The sequence below is a fragment of the Lissotriton vulgaris genome, chromosome 12, assembly GCF_964263255.1.
Source record: "Lissotriton vulgaris chromosome 12, aLisVul1.2, whole genome shotgun sequence".
NCBI lineage: Eukaryota > Metazoa > Chordata > Amphibia > Caudata > Salamandridae > Lissotriton > Lissotriton vulgaris.
Window position 1 is genome coordinate 219,914,731 of NC_141700.1, and position 21,942 is coordinate 219,936,672.

Below are 21,942 nucleotides of genomic sequence, written 5' to 3' on the forward strand. Positions count from 1 at the left end.
TCCAACAGAAAGAGGCATTATAAATGCCAGCAATGAGCGGAAAGAGGCAAAATGGAGATCAGAAATTAGCAGAAAGAGAAAAAAAAAGAGGACAGAAACTAGCAGAAAGAGGCAAAATAGAGGTCAGTGCTCAATGAGAAAGGGGTTAAATATTGGTCAGAAACAAAGACAAAGAGGCAAAACAGAGGTCAGCACTGAGCAGAAAGAGGCAAGCTGAAGGCCGCTGCAGCAGAAAGAGGCACAATCAAGATCTCAAACAAGCACAAAGAGGCAGAATAAAGGTCAGAAGTGTGCAGAAAGTGGCCAAATACATTTGAGAAAAGGCAGAACAAAGGTCAGAAATGTGCCGAATGAGGCAAAATAAAGGTGTGAAACGAGCAGAAATAGGCAAAATAGAGTTCAGAAATGAGCAGCAAGAGGCAAAATAGAGATCAGGATTGAGCAGAAAGAGGCAAAATAACAGCCAGAAACGAGTGGAAAGAGGCAAACTAAAGATCAGAAACTAGCAGAAAGGGGCTTAATAGATATCAGAAACTAACAGAAAGAGGCAAGATAAAGGTCTGAAATTAGCAAAAAGAGGCAAAATAGAGACAAGGAATAAGCAGAAAGAGGCAAAATAGAGATTAGCAATGAGCAGAAATAGACAAAATATAGATCGGCAATGAGCAGAAAGAGGCAAAGTAGAGATCAGCAATGATAAGAAAGAGGCAAAATAAAGGTGAGAAACAAGCAGAAAGAGGCTAGCAAGAGGTCAGAAACGTGCAGAAAGAGGCAAAAGAAAGGTCCGAACTAAGAGGAAAAAAAGCTGGAAATAAGCAGAAAATGAGCAGAACCCACACAGGCATGCATGCACCAACTCACAGACAAACTGAGGCATATACAGTTACACACACTCACTGACCCAGTCAGACACTCATATACCCACTAAAATAGCTAGTCAGAGTCATGTATTGTCTCGTAGACCCAATCAGAGACTCACACAATCACTCACTGAGACACTCATGCACTCACTCACATACTCATTCTTAAAGGTTAGAGTTAGAAAATAACATTAAAAAGCTGTAGAAATTCAGTGAATAAAATAAAGTTTACAGGGGTGTTACAGTTAGGAAATAAAATAAAAAAACCTTAGAAATTCACTGACAAAAACAAAGTTTACTGGAAGGTTATAGTTAGGCTCGGATTTCACTTTTACAAACCCACAGAAATTCAGCAATTATAGTTACCTGCGCTAACTATAACTTTTGCCCCCACAATGCACTGATTCTGACCTTACATATTACATCACTTGACATGGTAAGTGACATCACAGATGACATCAGCAGAACCACTCATACACCCACTTACACCCCATGCAACATCTCATCAGCCACTTACTCACACACACAACCACTCACATGCCCATTCACAGTCCTATACAAGTACTCACACAACCACTCACTCATTCATAGAGCCACTCACACATGTGCTCATTTATACAGCCACTCACACAGCAACACTCACCCATACAGCTTCTATATATCCACTAATTCACCTATACAGCTCTTTCACACCCCCATTCACTAACCTGTACAGCCTCTCAACACAGCACTCACTCACCCATACAACCACTCACACACTCACCTATACAATCACTCAAACACTCACTCACACACCCACACAACCCCTTACATACCCATTCAAACATCCGCGCAAGCACTTACATCAGCTCACTCACGCACACAGCCATTCACACAGCCATGTATGCTCCATTACAGTTACTCAAACACCAACTCACTGAACCAAACACCCACTCAAACAGCCACTCACTCACCCATACCACCATTCACACAGACACTTACTCTCCAATACTGTTACTCACACACCAACTTACTTAACCAAACACCCACTCAAACAGCCACTCAATCACCCATACAGCCACTTAAACACCCAGTCACCCCGACATGCAGTCACTCACACACCCATAGAGCCACTCACTCATACAACCACTGACACACCCACTCACTCACCAATACAGACACTTACTCACCCACACAGCTACTCACACACCCACACAGCCACCCAGACACCCACTCACACATGGATATACACAGCCAGTCACATAATATATGTTAGAAGGATTATCACTCATTAATGCTATACTATTTGAATTTTTGTAGCAGATTAGAATAGATGTTTACACTCAAAGTATTAGAAAACACTTACACTCACTGATTGATGTCATGAGTGTTGTCATCAGTGATGTCACTGACCATGTCATGGGTGATGTAATATGTGAGGTAATAAGCAGTGCATTGTGGTGGTGCAATTTATAGTTAGCTTACGTAACTACAACTGATGAATGTCTATGGTTTTGTAAGAGTGAAATTTGAGCCTAACTAAAACGTCCCTGTAACCTTTGTTTTTTTCAGTTAATATATACTTACCTATATACAAATACATATATATATATTACATATATGTGCACTTACATACATACATATACATACATATACACAAATATACATATAGAAATATATCTATACATACATGAATACATTTATATAAATATAAATATACATACACATATATGTATGTACATATACATACTGTTAGACTTGGTTTTTTCAGCAAGTTCACCCCCAGACTTTTTGGTGTCCTGTTTTTGACCTCGTTTTTGATGTTTTTATGACTCTGGGCATTTTACCACTGCTATTCAGTGCTAAAGTGCATATGCTCTCCATGTAAATTGTGTGTATGGATTGCTGTTTCCATGATTAGCCAATTAGATTTACTACTAAGTCCCTAGTAATGTGCACGTGTGCCCAGGGCCTGTAAATCAAATGCTGCTAGTGGGCTTATCGAATGCAGCATTGACTTTTCCCACCCTTGGGTACGTGAGTCTTTTTAAATTGAGATAACCACTACCTGTAAACCTTACTTATAAGCACTGTATTTGGTCCTATACACTTTATACCCAACCACTAAAACATGTTCCCAAAACTTTTCCTGTAGGTGCAACATGATGCTCCTCATCACCTACTAAGAGCCCTGATGAAGACCTTTACAAAGTTCCCTTCCTGTCAAGATTTTCTCTAAGGTCGAAACGCGTAGGCTCAACTTTGGTGCCAGGAGGAATATATGCCATATGATCCAACCAAATCAATGGGACATATAGTGAGAGACGCATCTCACCATTAGGCATTAAATAACTTTTGGAATATATGACTTTCCCTGGCACGCCACAGGACAATTAACTTTCCCCACTGAGGGACAAACCAATAACATCCCCCTGGGATATTAATATAATCTCCTTTAGATTTACAGTAGGACCTTGAAATACCATTTGTAAATAAGATACTGTTGATATATGAACTCACCTTTCTTTTATTTGTGGATTGTTTATATTTGAATTTATTAAGTTTTCCACCAATTTTGTCACTGTGTTTGTTTCACGTTGATCAAATCTAATAGCCAGTAAGCTATTTTTGCCAATATCGAATGTATTTTTTGATGTAAGGAGACAATCAAAATTGAGCTGTTCACACCCAATGTGTACCCACTTGAACCATTAAAAAATGTGCTAAAAAACAAGAGCATTCACTGTCAATAAATAGGACGTGAATAGAAAATAACTTGTGTGATCCATGGTGTCAGAGGCTTTGTTCATTTAACAATATTACTTTGATTCCTGCCTCTGATTCCCTAAACAGAATCAACCCCCTGTTACCTTGCAAAAGCTAGTGGGCCTGCAGCACTGATTGTGCCACAAGTACCCTTTCAAAGGGTTCTCAGGCCTGCCACTGCAGTGTTTGCATTCAGTTTTTACTGCCATGTCGTCCTGACAAGTGCACCCACTCGCAAAGCCCTAACCTTCCCTACTCTTACACATAAGGTACTCCTAAGGTAGGCCCAAGGTACCCCCATTGGCAGGGTGCAGAGTATGTGAAAGGCAGGACATGTACTGGTGGGTGTGACATGTCCTGATAGTAAAATATTGCGTATTTAATTTTTCACTATTGAAAGGTAATCTGTCCCATAGGCTTAACATGGGAGTTGCCTTGTTATATTTTATAAGCATAACTCTCCATTGGGATAAGATAGAGAAATTGAGCTTAGTATGCCTAAACTCAGAATTTAATAACTGATAGTTTTTAAATTGTGTGTTTGAAAATGCCACTTTTAGAAAGTAGCCATTTCCTTGTTTAACCATTCTGTGTGCTTCTGCTGGTTTGTGTACTGACTGTCTGGTTTTGGAGTGACAGGGGCAGGGGATGTACATTCACTGTAGACAGGCACAAGTGGGGGTTGAGGTGTGTCTTGACTTTCCTGGGTGACTCATAGTTGGGCTAAATCAGCCTGGTATGCATTTAGAGTGGTTGGACGGTTTTTCACTAGCACCTGAACAGACAGTGACTCCTCTGCACAATGTTGTCTCCACCTCCTGTAGTGAAGCTGGGCCAGATAGGATGGAACTGGTTTGGACTGGGCTCGGAGTGCCTTGACACAAAAGGAAAATATGGTATAAATATTGGGGTCCTGCCCCAGTGCTTTAGAACTCTTTTGAATCAAGGAACCTGCCAAAAACAAGAGCTGGAGAAGCTGTGAGTAGGAACTACCACTTTGGTGTGCATTTTGCTGTGTTGGACTGCAGTGGCTGCTTCTCTCTTAGGCACAGAAAGGACTGGACTGAACTTTCTGCAATTTCTTTGTTTTAGTTTTTCTAAGGGCTTCAGGTAGAGCTTGCCCCCTGTTCGAGAAGTCTCAGGAACAGCAAAGACTTCAAGTTCATCTGCTACCAGCACTGAGAACTGTGTGTTGTGTGTCTCAACAGAAGAAAAAGCAACCCAACGCTCCTGCTGCAGGTCCATGTCCTGGAGGCACTGCAAAGGGCACGGTTGCACTGTGGCCTGTGGGCACTGGACTTTGCACTGCATCCCTTCACTTCACACTGCCGCCCTAGTATCCCCGATGACACCGCTCTACAGCGACATCGATGCTGCTGCTTGCACCCTGGTTTGAGAGCACGACACATCACCCATCCCATACCGCAACCTTGACCTACAGATTCTGGCACCATTGACCCCAGTTCGTCCACAATGAGCACTGCACGACTTTGCACAGGAGCCCTGGTCCCACCGATGCTGCTGGACGACCGCCATCGAGCCTCTGCCTGCACCGTGACCTGAGGGCACCACGGACAGCACTCACTTTCCGCCACAGCCTTGTTGCATGCCAGTGCTCCTGACTTCAACCACACAGAGTTTGATCTGCAAGACGAGTGACTCAAAGGCCCTGCGACTCCTGCTCTGACCTCCAGAACTGACACTTGCTCTTCAAGGCTCCTTGGGAAGCCACCAATGCCCTGCATTTCTGAAGGTACTGTTTGTGGATCATCTTGAAACTGTAGCTAGCCTGATACGCCGCGGTCAGCCACAACTGGCTGAATGTATTGTTCACAATGCCGTAACAGCCCCAGGCGAAGCTATCAACTTCAAGGAACTGTATTTTAAGTCTATTTTTGTATATTGATATTTCCAAGAACTGTAGGGTGGATTTATATTGTTTTTGGTCTTGTTTGTACAGATAAAGTAGTGTATATATTTTTAAAACAAGTGTGGTGTCCTTTTGTAGTGTATTCACTGTCTTACTGCTGGCTATGTGCAAATGCTTTACACACTGCCTCTGAGATAGGCCTGACTGCTCATGCCAAGCTACCAAGGGGGTGAGCAGGGAGGCAATTACAAATCCAGTTACACTCCCACAAAGATAATTATGTACCCACCACTCATATAGCCACAGTGACTGCAATACTCAGTCAGACACCTAGATAACCATTCACATACCCATTTACTCACCTATACTTCCAGGTTTTAGTAATGGTTCTCCCTTATTGCCTGGGAGAACATGCACAAAATGTAATCTGCACCACAAGAAGAGTTTGAAGAGGACTACTTCAGCACTCTTGAAAAGGGAGAACCCCGATTGTAGTTGACCTCAGATTTAGGGCTCCAAAGGGTAGAGGGTTTCAGGAAGCAGGAGAGGTCTGATCATATGACTGGAAGAAAACCACAAACATTTCCCAACCCCCAACCCACAATCCCCCATCACCCCACCCACTTCAGCACCCCAAACATGCCAAAACCATCCCAGCACCCAAAACAACCCCCACCCCACCCTACCCCAAGAGTGGGGTACTCCCATAAGTCTGGGGGCACAGATGCAAAACCCTCTCGAAGAGCAGGAGTCAACCGAACAACAATGGAGGAGCTATGCATCACATACCCTAGAACAATGCATGGGGAGCCAATGGTGTCAGATGTCCCCATAATAGCAACCAGCGAATCCAGGACTTTCAAATAAAGGTCGACATGGTAGATCAGCAAGGCCCACAGCAAACCCGTGATAGTAGCCCTAGTATAATAATAGGCAGTGACAGTACTAAACAGGTAGTCGTTGAAACAAAACTGTCAAATCCCACATGGGGCATCATGTATATGTGAGTAGAAGATAACTTGGAAAATCGGAAACCAGCTATGCACCTATTACAACTTATGTAGTGACCAAACAAGAAGCTCAATCATGATGTCTAGTAACACATGGCATGCATGCACTAATCTTCCTCTTCTGGCGGCACCAAATAATCTCGCTTCCTGCACTTCACCGAATTAGCATGTTCCATGGTCGCTTTCGGGGAGGTGAAGATCTTATTCTCTCCCACCTCCCCTATGCAAAGTCTGGCGGGGTAGAGATTAGCATAGGGAACTGCCTTGTTGCGCAGGAATTACTTCACAGCACTAAACTCCCGCCGGGCAGCTTGGTCAGCAATCATGAAGTCAGGGAAGAAGGCCAATGTGATACCTTGATGTGAAATTGTATGCTTCTCCCTAGCTAAGCGCAATATGGCGTTGCGGTCCCTGTAATTCAAAACACGAGCTATAATAGGCCTAGGGGGGGCCCCTGATATCGGGCGCGCCGCCAGGTATCGATGAGCTCTCTGGACAATGAACATTTTGGACAATTGATCCGTGCTGAAGATGTCTGTGATAAGACATTCCACATAGGTCTCCATCTTTTCCACATTTGTAGACTCCGGAATCCCGGTAATGCGCCTCTAAATCCTTGTTTTTAGCTTGAATGAGAGAAAGCACCTTTTCCATAATAAATGTCTTGTCAGAAACCGTTGACAGCCCATCTTCCGCCGCAGAGACCTGTTGTTCCATCTCCCCAATTCGGGCGTTCTGTTTTTCCAATTGGGAAGACATGTGATCCAGCCTATGGTTCACCGCAGTCATCGCACCCTCTATGGATTTTAACGTGCGTTGCATTGCCACCAACTTAGCTTCAAGCGTGGGGGGGGGCTATCTGTGTGCACATCAGCCTCAGAGTCGGAGGCCGCCTTCTGTGGTGTCTTGGGAGCCCTGTGAGATTCAAAAGTGAGGTCCTATCTGTTCGCCCAATAATGGTGAGTAGTGGTAGCTGTGCGTACGTTGGTGCAATTTCACAAAAGGGGACCAAGGAGGTACCAGCACCAATTACTAACACCTAGTGAACAGCGATGCTACAAGACGATCCCCCACTGCAAATGTGCCACACAGCTCAGATCCAAACAGCATCTTGCAGTCCCCGTGGCAACCCAATATCCCTCTAGCACGGTATTGACCCACAGCCAATAGCACTATGCCCCACCGCAGTTGCCCCAAAACACTGCTCCTAGGGATGAGTGGCTCACAGTCAGGGGCGCTTCACAGGCAAAAGAACCTCACGTGGATTACCAGGTCATGCAGGTATAATGTCCCGGGGCAAGTTGCACAGTGTTTCTATGTGCTCTATATATCAAAGAGAGCACAGGCAGTACAGGCAGTATTTGTCTAGCACAGTAGTGACCCACAGCCAATCCCCACCGCAGTTGCCCCAAAACACAGCTCCAAGGGACAAGTGGCACACAGTCAGGGGCGCTTCACAGACAAAAGAACCTCACAGAGCATAATACCGCCACACAGACCCAGGAATTCAGGTAGTAGCAGATCCCGCAGCTCCATCACGTCGAAGTCGCCGAGTGTGCACACCATAAAGGCCCCACAACTACGTATGCCAGCAGAAACCCAGGTGGCTCGCACTTCTGGCCCATGCAAAGTTTATGCTCAATATTCAGCGCTCCAACTAGTAGTGCCCCCTCCCGCCGGGCCAGGCGCCCAGCCAGCTCGCGGGACACAGCCAGCACCAGGGCCCAAACCCGCCTCCGCGACCCGGGCCTCAGTCAGGCCACTGCCCCACTCACCACCTCCAGCGCCGACGGGCACCAGACAGTCGGGACGCCCCAGCTGGAGATCCCCAACAAGGGGAGGCCTCCCCAGTCGCCGGAGCCCTCCGCTCGACAGATGGTCCGAAGGTCAGGACCCGTGGGCCTCTCTGCAGTCCGCCGCCACCAGCCACCTTCTCCTCCGGCACCGGGTTGAAGCGACTCCACTGGGCAGGCAGGCGCACCCGCCGGCGCAGCTCCCCCAGGCAGTACAGGGGGCCGCACAGCCGATTTAAGTAGGCTTGTAGGTGTTCCGGCCCCAGGCGCCTCTACAGCTCCACAGGGGCCGCCATTTTACTCCAGGCCAGTCTCAGCGCGATGCGGTCCCGACATGTAGAAATCAGAGCCCAACAAGGATTTCAGCACCATCCAGGAGTGCCGCAGGTGAGTAGAAAACGGCTCCTATGAGTATTGAGTTCAGAAACTGCTAGATGAAGCAGATTTTGGTCGGATTGTGGCTCTGTTAGGCAGAGCCTCACAGGAGTGCAGCCATCTTGCCGTGCGCCCTCTAGCGCCCCGAAATAATACACTTTACTACCAAATGTATTGATGTTCATTTAATTGACCTCAAAAGGTTGAAAAGTGGAGTCACTTGCTGGGAATGGATACTGTTGTAAGCAGGTAGCACTCAAATTTCTGCAGATTGGACTCAAGCCACCAAGCTATCTAAACGTCTCATAATAGCGCCAAGCAAGTATTTCGCCGCTTCTCAACATTCTAAGATCGGGATCCATGACTAATACTCGTCTATTTCAGATATCAATCATTGCTGCATTGGATCTGTGGATGCGCCTTCTCCGAGGAAGCCAGGTGGACTGAAGCTGCTCCGGTGCACTGCAGCTCTTTCCTCTCATGACGTCGCCCCGCACAACTCCACCATTCCAGAAAGGGATGCTCATTGGCCCAGAGTACGCTGAGAGTGACTACACTGTTGCTGTTGATTGGTTGAAAGAGGTCTGCCAAATTCTTACTGGTGGAGTGACCCAGACGACTGCAACCTGCCCTACGGTTGGCTGGTGGCACTACAGTAAACTTCTGTGCGGGCAGTATACTGCTCAACCGCCCACAAGGCCTGTACTGACGTCACAGGCATGTCATTTTCTTTTCATCTTCCCTTCAGTTGTTACTGCCAGAGGCAGAAGAATGCAGAGAGCCGGGGGCCGTGGTGGTGCAGCTGGGGGTAAAGGCCAGACAGAGCATAGCTACAGGTCAGGCAGCACACAGACTGGTGGTGCCCCCACCACCGGATAGTTTCGCATGCTGAACCGGAGGCAGCACAGAGGAGCCTGGGAGATGCAGGTATGGTTATGGCTGACTTACCTCAGGGGTAAAACAATCAGGAGGTCACAATGGGCTACTATTGTATTTAGGGGAGCAACCTCAGCTTCTCGTCTTTCACTGCTTATGTGTTTTTTGGGCGAGTGTCTGTCAATGGAGACCTCATACATTGTTCCAGGGAGCAAAAGCATGTAGTCCTTCTCTTACTCTGCCCTCTCACGGAACCCCGTGAAATCACATGGAGTTCCTCGGTAACTCCACGAAGTGGGACTCCGAGAGCTCCGCCCAGACTTAGTCTAAACCTCCCTTGTATCTCTTCATCGATCTCTTCTTCTACATTCCCAGGAATCATCTCTTCTTTTCCTATGGTGCTACTTTTTGTTGTAAAAGTAAAAATTTCAGTGTGTTTCTGTATTTGTAAATAATTAAATAAGTTATTTTATGTTTGTTTGCTAACTGTTATTGTTTGGTTTAAATCGTATTGTAATATGTTAAACAATATACTTGTATAAATATATTTATTTTTACGTTATTATAAGGGTCACAAACACATCCATACAGGTCCTCATATATGTACTCACATAACTTTAGAGTCATTCACACAACTACAGTAATGGGGAAAATGGAGTCACATAAGAAATCTTTACAACTGCAAACATGTGGCGTTTCGCACAATGAGTAACCATTTCACTCAAATATTCACTGGCTGTTAGTATTCTGATGACCACTGCTGATGAATGTTCTCCCAAGGGTGCTCTAGTGGGGACATATTCTGCTGCACTTGGTTTCTCATGCATTATTGTGCACTCTTTCATGAATTGCTTTTAAGTATACTTCCAATTGGAACTTGTGCCATGTGACTACTTCTTGGCAGTGTTGCTGGGTAACTGTATGCCCCAAATATTACACTGTACATATTTAGCTGTTACCTTCTTTTCCCCAGAAGATAGAGTGAAGAGGTTCCAAACATCACTTTCTGTTGTTCTGTTGTAGATACATACGTGCACGTGTTTGAAAATGTCTCCTTAAAAAGAATATTATTTGCAGTTTATGTGTAAAGAAGCTGAGAGCAGTGAAAAAGTAAAAATAAAACGCATATTTATATTAATGTATATCTTTAGAGTAAGAGAAATGTCTAGTTATTTCTTAGAAGTATGTATTTATGGATTGTTGAAATTGTAAGTTACTTTTGTTATTCTATTAATTGAAAAACTAATCAATAGTGTTTTCTTTCTTTTTATGCAGATCAATGGCACCATATATTGAGTTATTGTACTTACTAATTAGTTCTTGCAGTGCTGTTCCATGTCTTTAGAGTTTGAGGATGAACACCCGAGGACCGATTGCTACAGTTAGTAACACACCTAGGCACACATCAGTACAGACAGAGGTACTAACTAACAGACATAGGCTCACACTGATAGAACCACGGCTGCACCTAAATTGGGGTGGCATGGTAAGCAAAAGAACAATGGATTCAACCCAGATCTCTTGACTGGGGGGTGAATGTTTGATTTGTTCTCCATTCCATTATTTCTGTGTCTTTTTCTTTCTCGCCCCCAAAAGTGCGCTGGGTGTGTCTCGATGTGCCACTAGATTCAAGCTAGCCTGGCTGATGAGGGGTGAGACCCAGACACTGGTCCAAGGATGCTTGTTTCTGGTCCAGGGAGGACCTGGCTTGGCAGTTCAGGCTAGACTGTTACCATGAGGAGCAGGGGCAAGACTAATTTGCATACGACTGGGTCTACAATGGGGTGGAATAGTGAACAAAAGAACAATTGATTTAACCCAGGTCTCTTGACTGGGGATACATTTTTGATTTGTTCAACATTCTGTCTATCATTTAGGTGTCTTTCACAGACACACCTAAACACACATTTATAAAGTCCCTGACACACCCAACTACACACTGATACAGCCACTGACATCCAGCTAAACAGTAATGCATCCATTTACACATCCAGACACACACTGACACACCCAGGGACTTTTCAATGCAAATGCAGATACTAACACACACAGGCATACAGCAATGAAGACACTGACACAACAAGGCAAACAGTAATGTATAAAATAACACACCCAGGTATACTCTGATGCACACACTGTCACACCCAGAGACTTATCAATGCAGTCACTGTCACACCCAGGCATACAGTAATGCAGGCACCAATAATCCCATCCAAAAACGAATGCATCCAATAACACACCCAGACATACATTGACACATAAATTGAGACACCCACGGACATATCAGTACAGACATTGACACACCAAGACATACAGCAATGTAGACACTGACACAGCCAGCTAAATATCAATGTATCCAATAAAACACCCAGGCATACACTGGTGCATACACTGACATACCCAGGTGTAGGAGAGTAGGGTCTGCTTTCCTATGGTCACCCCACTTTTTGCTTTTTGCTTCACTGGTTTTCAACTTAATGTGGTTGTGGGCCTGCTAAATAGACCCACAGCCCTTCTGTTCTCTCTCTAAATTCACAACCATGTACTTTAGGTACATTACCAATTGGGTATTGGGTCACCTTATCAGCCCCTGTACAGTGTACTATAGGTACCCAGGGCATAGGTGCATCCAAGGCCTACCAGGGGCTGCAGCATATCTTTAGCCACCCCTGGCTGGACATCCAAACTGACACAACTGGCTGATCACTCAGCTGGGGCAAGGTGGTGTAATCACCCCTTGCTTAAATATAGTATACCTATGTCTAAACCTATATCTGGAAACATATGCACCTATAAGTCACTCCTATGGCAGGCCTGAACAATCCTGGAGGCAGAGTGCTTGGTTTTATGTGAGATTGTGCTCTAGCATGAGCTGAGCCTGCCTGCAGCTTTCTGAACCATGTCCTTATAGCTGTTCTGGGATATTGCCATACCATATACTCTTAAGTGCATTATGAAGCTCGCGGTTCAATGCTATCTTTGGTTTGGCTTTATCAAAAGATGTTGTGTAAGGTGTCATACGCTTTGGAATACTACCCCCTCACCAGTCCTGGCGACGGGGGTAGCATTCGACCCTTCTAGAGGGAGAAAACATGTTACTTTCCTTAAACGCGGTTAAATCTAACCAGAGCCTCAGCATCACAAAATGGATGCTGCTGCCACAGACACAAGTCTGGCCTCCTGCTGCTGACTGAAACTCCGGCAGGGGAGGCCTGGACAAAAGAATTCCTGTCACAGGGAGGTGGTAGCAGCACCCAGACAGGAGATAGAGGTTTGGGGCAGGGAGGGCTGAATGAAACTAGACACTGCCTGGGGCACACAAGGTGTCCTATGCAAAGTCCAGTTCAAACCGGTGCTGGGGCACTCCAGCCCCAGCTCTGGAACGAAACTGAACCAATGGAAAGGGGTGTAACCACCCCCTTCCTGTATCCCATCCATAGGAGGGACCTAGCAGGAGATCCAGCCCCTTGATTTGGAATAAATGTAGGAGATGTGCCTGTAGACATTAGATCATCCTGACTGAATCTTTGATACGAAACTCTGGACACTTCAACATCCTACTCAATGTATAGAAGACTGAAGAATCTCCCTTGTGGTCAAGGAGTGACCACTGTGCACAAGCAGGCACCATCAGCGCTCAAAGGTTTTCTTTGTTGTTGCTCCCGCTGGAGCTCGAACAACAAGACCTGGACTCCCAGACTTCCAACAGCTTGATCCACAGTCCCAGCAAAGCTGAGACCCATGGAGGCGACGTGAGACGTGGGACCAGCCATCTTGGAAAGCCAGCGAATTGCTTCCTGTGCAGCTCCCGAGGCACCCTCGAAGCTGTGCATTGGGGATTGAGAAGCCCCAGCCCCGAGCAGCCTTTGCACCGAAGATCACCTCTCCACACTCACCAAGTGCTGCGTGGGACACTTTTGCAATTTACCTGCTTGTCGCATTGTCCGGTCACTTGCCCATTGGCTAGTGGCCTCTGTGACGACGAACCTTCACATTTTTACTGCTGGTCTGGTTGCTCCAGATTGGCCCTTGCTTCCCTGAAAAGGAGCAGCCCATCAGACCTTGCCGGTCTGATCCAGAAGCCATCTTCGATTCCTGCGTGGGTTGCATTTGCCAAGGCCTGTTGACTCCGATTCGAGAACCAACACCGCCGACAGCGTGAGCCTTCGTGGGACGAAACCCAACGCACTTTGACACCTATGCACCTGCTTCCTGTGGGTGAGGTAACGAGAGTACTCCGGTGCTCCTGTAGTGGTTTACACCTCTAGTGTCCTAGTTTTAAGTGGTTAAGTTCTAGTCCAGTCGGAAGACTCCCAAATCAGTATCTTTCTAACTTTTACCACCATTGACTTGTATTGGTAAACACGTGTGCCTATAGACACTGCACCCGCATCCTGTGGGCCTCCCCCGACCTAACCTTTGTTAGTCCAGTGTATCCCCAGCGATTCTCAAGGCCCTAGGCCTTACAATTGTTCGTGACAAGGTTCTTATACCACTCTTTTAGTATATGGTTTGAGTGGCCACCAGGGCCTATCCATATTTGTGCAACTTTTGTATGTTATATGAAGTTCTTTGTTTAACGCGTGTGCTTCTGTCCTCATAAAGAGTACAGGGGATTATTTTAGTAATAAATACATATATTTTATAATATATAACTTGTGTGGTGTCCTTTCATTTGATGTTAAAAGGATTGCATATGGTAAAACTGCTGGCTTCACATGCCCTCTTGAGTTTAGCCTAAGACTGCTTTTGTCCATGCTACCCCTAGGACAGCTGGTCTATAAGGTTGACTTACAACCAATCACCATAAGCGTCATTTGGACTGGTGCAAGGTGCTCACTAGAATAGAGATCATCATATACCTGGCCAACTTCTCACACAAGGCATACAATGATTCATACACTGATGCATACACTGACACGCCCAAGGAAATACCAATGCAGATACTGACAAACTCCGGCATACACCAATGCAGACACTGACACACCCAGACAAACAGTAATGTGTCCATTAACACATCCAGACAGACACTGACACACCCAGGGACTTTTCAATGCAAATGCAGATACTAACACACACAGGCACACAGCAATAAATACACTGACACACCAAGGCAAACAGTAATGTATCAAATAACACACCCTGGTATACTCTGATGCACATACTGACACACCCAGAGACTTGTCAATGCAGTCACTATCCCACCCAGGCATACAGCAATGCAGGCACCAATACACCCATCCAAAAACTAATGCATCCAATAACACACTCAGGCATACCCTGACACATACATTAAGACATCCAGGGACATATCAGTACAGACATTGACACACCAAGACATACAGCAATGTAGACACTGACACAGCCAGCAAAACATTAATGTATGCAATAAAACACCCAGGCATACACTGATGCATACACTGATGCATATACTGACACACCTTGGCATATACTTGTGCACATACTGATACACCCAATGTAACATAGATACAGTTAGTGACTCATTAAAAACCCAGAGTTAGCTCTCTGTGTGAGTAGATGCTAGTTCTAGCAAGAAACATTTTTGCTCTAAAAAGTTTTTTGCCGCTTTGTTTAACATTTTTTTCTTATTTTTTTAACAAAAAGTAATCAAAGTGGTGAAAATGATAGGGAAAGCAAAGAAGAAACTGGCTTCACTCTTCAAATATTCTGTTGTCTTTCAATGTAAAAAATCCCTAACATTGATGCTTTTTCACTGAATACAAGAATGCACCCACAGAAGACATGTTTACAGCAGGTACCAAGCAGCATTTCGGTGCAGTGAATAACCATGCCCATCTATTCCTCACAAGCAGCTGGTATTGTAAGGAGTCAATCAATCAATCAATGACATTTATAGAGCGCGCTACATACCCGTAGGGTCTCAAGGCGCTGGGGGGAGGGGGGGGGGTGCCGCTACTGCTCGAACAGCCAGGTCTTCAGCTTCTTCCTGAAGGAGAGGTGGTCTTGGGTCAGGCGCAGGTCGGTCGGGAGGGAGTTTCAGGTCTTGGCGGCCAGGTGGGAGAAGGACCTTCCTCCTGTTGTCGCTCTTCGGATGCGGGGGACGGCGGTGAGGGCGTGGTTGGCTGATCGGAGGTGGCGTTTGGGAGCGTAGAAGTTGATCCGGCTGTTGAGGTAGCGCGGGCCTTGGTCGTGTAGGGCTTTGTGTGCGTGGGTGAGGAGGCGGAAGGTGATTCTTTTGTTGACGGGGAGCCAGTGAAGGTCTCTCAGATGTCGGGTGATGTGGCTGGTTCATGGGATGTCGAGGATGAGTCTGGCTGAGGCATTCTGGATCCGCTGGAGTCTCTTCTGGAGCTTGGCGGTGGTACCGGCGTAGAGGGCGTTGCCGTAGTCCAGTCGGCTGGTGACGAGGGCCTGGGTGACGGTCTTCCTGGTCTCGGTGGGGATCCACCGGAAGATCTTCCGTAGCATGCGTAGGATGTTGAAGCACGCCGAGGAGACGTTGTTGACCTGCCTGGTCATGGAGAGGGAGGAGTCCAGGATGAAGCCCAGGTTGCGTGCATGGTCTGTCGGTTTGGGTGCGGTGCCCAGGGCGGGAGGCCACCAGGAGTCGTCCCAGGCGGAGGGGGAAGAGCCCAGGATGAGGACCTCCGTCTTGTCTGAGTTCAGTTTCAGGCGGCTGGTCGTCATCCACTCGGCTACCTCTTTCATCCCTTCGTGCAGGTTGGCTCTGGCGGAGGCGGGGTCGTTGGTCAGGGAGAGGATCAGCTGGGTGTCGTCGGCGTAGGAGATTATGATTAAGTGCAGCTCAAGAGGGTTTTCTCAAGGCTGTGGTAGAGGTCACTGTCCCGTTGCACCTGCTTTCTCACGCATCATCTGGTTGTACACCCTCTCATTTATTTATTTTAGGTGCTTCCACATAGAACTTTATCAAATGTGAATATTTCTTTTCAGTGCCTCTGGGTAACTGCTTGCCACAAATTGTGCACTCAACATATTTTGCTAATACCATCTTTTGCCTAGAAGGAATATTAAAGTACTTCTCCACATCACTTTATTTTCTGCGAAGTTGTGTCTTCTCTTCTTCATCCTCAAGAGGTGGTAGATCCTCATCTTGGATGGACAATGTACCTACAGTAGTTGTTTAAAAGTACAGAAGTCCTGCACTTAAACCACCTTAAAAGAAACTTCACTGCAGAAGTAACTGCTTTGGGTGTGATTTCCCATGTGGAAGAGTGGAGTGTTAATGTATCCAATCAGAAGGCAAAGTTTGTGTGTGCTTTCAAGTGAATTTGCTAATCAGGCTTGTAAATTCACAGATTCACGAAACTGGTAAAATGGATAACTTTTTTGAAAAAACTATATAAGGTAGTTTATATATACTTGTAAACATGTTCACACTGATGCTAATATTGATAATGGAGAGGTGTATACATGCAGTTTGTAAAATTTCAGTTGAAGCTGCTGATTCAGATTTGCGGAGTCATTCTGATCATGTGATCAGGTGTAAAAACCATAGAGTAGAAATACGTCTATATTTCTGGACCCACAAAGGTAACGCAGTGCCTCAAAAATATCTAAAAAAAAATAATACTATTTATTTAATTACATTAAAAAGACGTATTTTACTTTACATTAAAAACATAAGTGATTTTAATATTTTAGATACAAAAAGTTTATGTATAAAGAAAAGAATATCTACAGTATAAAAAAACGATTACAAAATAATGTTTAATACACCTAGTATTCAAAATTAATCCTACAAAATAACTTCAAATTTAAACATTAGAAGGACATAATATTTTACAGATACAATTTGAAAAACCTTAGAAATTCGTTGAAAAACCAAAGTTTACAAGGACATTATAGTTAGGGAATAGAATAAAAAAACACTGAGATATTCACTGAAAAAAAAGTTATAAGGATGTTATAGTTAGGCTCATATTTCACTCATACAAAACCAGAGAAATTCAGTAGTTATTGTTACCTGAGCTAACTATAGCCTACGCCCGCAATGCACTGCGTATAAACTCACACATTACATCACTCATTGCATGGTCAGTGACACCACTGATGACATCATCCACAGGACCACTCATACACTCACTCACACCCTTACATCCTCTCATATTCCACTCACACACCCATTAACAAACCCTTTCAACAACTTACACACACAGTAGGAAAGTAGGATCTGTTTTTATGGTTACTCCCACTTTTTGCCTCGTACTATGGTGTTTCTGACTAGTCTGACTGGGATCCTGCTAATCAGGACCTCAGTCTCTCTGCTTTCTCCCCTAAATTGTTATGGTAAGTAGTTAGGTACATCCCAGATTGGATACTGGAGTACCCTTACAAGTTCCTAGTATATGGTACTAAGGTACCCACAGTATAGGTACCCCAGGGGTCCCCCATAGGCTGAAGCATGTGTAATGCCACCTATGGAAGGCCATTCAAATTGTTACCACACGCCTGCCATTGCAGCCTGGTAAGCTGGTGCTAGCACCACTTACAACAGATATAGGTTCCCTATATCTAGGTTCACTGCACTTAAAATCTATAAGTCACCCCTACAGCAGGCCTTTTCCATCCTGAGGGCAGGGTGCTCTGTTCTTAGTGTGAGGGTGCCCGTGCGTGAGTAGAACACCCCTACAGCCTTCGGAGTCCATTCTCCCGGGTTGTAAATGAGACAGCCATTTAATATATAGAGGGGAACCGTATCATTACGCGATGACCATCTCGTAACTGGCTGCAATGAAACCTATCATGTTTGGTATGAAACATATTGGAATCATACCCTCACACCATAAACGGTGCAAGAAATATGGTTTCAAGCACTTTTAAAGGACCTCTGTTAGGCCCTCAGTGCTCCTGGTACCAGTCTTCTTGACCCAGACAGCACAACATGGCTGCTGCTGACCAGAGACACAACTCTGCCCTCCTGCTGCTGAGCCAAGCTGGAGCAGCAAGGGGAAGAACAATAGGTATCCTGTCACAGGGAGGTGTGATCACCTCCCAGACAGGGTTTAGTGTATTGGGGCTGGGTGGGAGCGCTTGCTAGCACCACTCAGTCATATTGCAGGGCACATTTGGTGCTCTCCTTGCATAGTCCAGTTCAAGCCTGCTCAGGGAGCAGTTTGCTCCTGGCTCTGGCGTGAAACCGGACAAAGGAAATGAGTGTATCCTCTCCATTGTCCAACATTTCCCTTGGGAGGGAACCCTGAATTGTCCCAACCCTTTCCTTAGGGTACTTAAGGGCTTACCTGAAGGTGAGTCCCTAGATTCATCATGGGACACAATTCAATTCAGACACCACTAAAACTTCGACCGTCTGGGCACTCTGGACTTCGCTCTGGGCATCAAGGCTGCAACCGGGAAGACTCCTGTTGCTCCTGATCTGTCTACCCTGCTTGTCTGCTGCAAACACATACAGGAAACCTTCCAAGGCCGATGTGCATCCAAGGCACCTGAAGTAATCTCCATTGAAGTGAAGGAGTCACTTTCCTGCATCTGCAGGTAATGCAACTAAGCTGACCAGGGGGGCGCTAGAGGGCGCACTGCGGAATGGCCGCACTGTCGTGAGGCTCCCGCTGCCCGGAGCTATTATCCGCCTAGGTATCCTGATTACCATCGCCGCGCCCTGAACTGACCCCACGGTTCGATTGGGATATCGGCTGTCCACCCACGGTCCAACTCCTGTGCCATTCGGAGGTTGCTGGCCGAAGTTATGAGGGTCCCAAGTTTCTCCGACTCGCGCTCTGGAAGTCTGATGCCATCTTGCCCGGGGTCGCTGTTCATGCCAGTCCGGGGCTCTGCACGTGGGGTGTAGGCCTAGCTCCGCCCTTCTCCGCCAGGCCCGATCGCTGGCCGGGCGAGACGCTTGGCTCTCCCTTGTTGTCGGACTTTTCTTGGCTCTCCCGTCTGCCTGTCCAGATACCATCGCCCACGGAAGTGCCACGGATTTAATACTTGGATTCTGAGGGTTTGCCACCTTGGACTGGGAACGGCGACGGCCTTTGCTCATCGGTGGGAGTGGCGGGGCGTGCTGGCCTGCTCGTGCCCCCACGATTCGAGCTGCTTTCTGCTTGGCCGGGTCCCTTGCCCAACCTGTATCCTTACTCCAATTTGCCTCGTTCCCCTTCTGTACCACCGTTATGGGGAAGCCGGACACTAAACAGTCCAAACTGTCCTTTGACTCTGGAGGGGCCAGGCGTGGGGCGCGTTCGCTCCAGGACGCTGGGACTTCGCGGTCCCCCCCCCCGAATGTCGCTGAGAGTGTCCCGCACCCACCTCCACCGGACTTCGCCCAAATGATGCAGGAGATGAGACAGGGGTTCGCCACTATAGTGGACAAAGTGGACAAGATATCGTCGCGCATGGATGCGGTCGTTCAGAAATTGGACGTACACGAGGAGCGCTTGACGACGGCGGAACAGCGCATTTCGGACCATGATGACACGGCGGCCACCCATACCACCCAGCTGGCGAGAATGGACAATATCTTGCGTGTCATTGCCGCCAAGAACGAGGAGTTGGAGGCGAGGAGTAGGCGCAACAACGTGCGCATTGTAGGTGTACCGGAGTCCACGAATGTGGGCAAAATGGAGACTTATGTGGAGAGGCTACTGGTGGGCGCCATTGGGGCGGAAGTTTTCTCGTCCCAGTTCATCGTCGAGAGAGCGCATCGGATGTTGGGACCTCGTCCGGCCTCTGGGGCTGCACCGCGTCCCATCATTGCGCGCCTATTGAATTATCGTGATCGAGACGCTGCTCTTCAGGCTGCCCGCACTAACAGGACTCTCTCCTTCGAAGGGGTGTCTTTCACCATGTACCCCGACTTCACACCGATGGTACAGGACCAGCGTCGGAAGTTCTTGGGGGTGAAAAGGAAGCTTCGGGACCTTCAAGTGGACTACGCCTTGCTTTATCCGGCTAAACTTCGAGTGACGCACCAGGCTAAACAACATTTTTTCACCAACCCACAGCATGCTGAGGACTTTGCGAAGCGCCTCCAGCGCGAGCGCGCCGCTGCGGATCGTGGCGACGATCGAGATCCGGAGGGTGAACATTCGGCTGCTGAGGAGGAGGTCGCTTGATTCTGGTGACTTTGGACTATGTCTGTCTTCTTCCCGGTTTTTGTAGTATTGTGGCTATGTAACTTTTTGTATTGGGGCCTGCTGGCTTCCTTCTCAGTATTTGCGGCCTAGCTATTGTCCGTTTTTGATTTTTTTGCTGATGCGTGGGTTATGGCTGTATTATGATGAGTGAGTGCGTTTTGCTGTTATTGTGGGGTTGGGATGGCACCGCGGGATGGTGTTATGGGATGTCGCGCTCTGGGCACCCACCCCCCCGCGCTGCGCCTGGGGCCGCCTGATACTCGTTGGCGCGGACACTGGCGTGGCGTGAGGGAGTGGCGCCGTGCACCTCTGGAAGGTTCCCCGGAGGGTGTGCCCCATATTCACCTTTTGTTTGGATTCTAGTCCTATGTTGGTTGACTGGTTGTGTGTTGAGGGATGGGGGGGAGGGATGTATGTGGCCTGATAGTTGGGGTAGTGTCAGGTGGGTGGATTGGGGGGGGCTGAAGATGTCCATGTCTGTTTGCCCGGGACTTTTGGTTCGCTTTGGTAGCTGCTACTGGTGTTTGAGTGCACGGACATGTCGTGTCGCCCGCTGTCCGGGCTGTTCCACTTTCCTATCTTACGGGACGGGTTCTGGGATCCGTGTTCCCGTCCATTTTGGGCCCGAGCGCGCCGGCCGCCATTTTAGGCTGCCACGTGCCGGGGCGCACTCTGCGAGCGTAGCACGTGTGCGTGATGTGGGCCGTGTGGAATGGCTTGGCGGCGCGCGGCGCGGAGGCTGTCCCGAGTGCTTGCTGCGTGGATGGGTCGGTTGGGGGGGAGTTGTTGTGTTCTTGTTTGGTTGTTTTGGAGATGACTGGGAAATGTATGGAGTGTATGTGGAGGTCTGCCCGTGCCCTGGGGCGCGGACCTATCGATGGCTGTTGCTGGTAGTTGGATGCCCTGTATTTGGTTATGGGGTCCTGTGGGGCCCTTACTTTATGTGATGTCAACTGCTGGTGTAGATCAGATCTCGATTTTGTCCTGGAATGTGCGGGGCCTTAATGATGCCAGGAAGTGTCGCAGTGTGATACAGTATTTGGACAGGCATGCTATTCAAGTTGCTTTTCTCCAGGAGACGCATCTACGCCCCGCTCCCTCCCCCACTTTCGGCGGAAGGTGGGCTGCGGCCAGGGGGTTTGCTTCATACTCTTCTTATGCTCGTGGGGTTGTTACCCTTGTTAAGAAGTCGCTTGCATTCCAGGAACTTGGATCTATGGGGGACCCTGAGGGGCGCTATGTGCTGCTGTGGGGACGGCTTGGGCAGACCACTGTACTGTTTGTTAATTGCTATGCTCCCAATGTTGATACGCCAAT